Source organism: Piliocolobus tephrosceles, chromosome 1, assembly GCF_002776525.5.
Source record: "Piliocolobus tephrosceles isolate RC106 chromosome 1, ASM277652v3, whole genome shotgun sequence".
Lineage (NCBI taxonomy): Eukaryota > Metazoa > Chordata > Mammalia > Primates > Cercopithecidae > Piliocolobus > Piliocolobus tephrosceles.
The window spans coordinates 65,054,823-65,055,106 of record NC_045434.1 but is presented as its reverse complement, the minus strand read 5'-3'; positions in this window follow the sequence as shown (position 1 = coordinate 65,055,106).

The window sequence follows — 284 nt, the reverse complement described above, 5'->3', positions numbered from 1 at the left end:
AGAAAGAAAGAAAGAAAGAAAGAAAGAAAGAAAGAAAGAAGGAAAGAGAGAAAGAGAGAAAGGAGGGAGGGAAGGAAGGAAGGAAAAGAAAGAAAGAAAGAAGGAAAGAAAGAAAGAGAGAAAGAGAGAAAGGAGGGAGGGAGGGAAGGAAGGAAGGAAAAGAAAGAAAGAAAGAGAGAGAAAGAAAGAAAGAAGAAAGAGAGAGAAAGAAAGAAAGAAGAAAGAAAGGAAGGAAGGAAGAGAAAGAAAGAAAGAAAGAAAGAAAGAAAGAAAGAAAGAAAGAA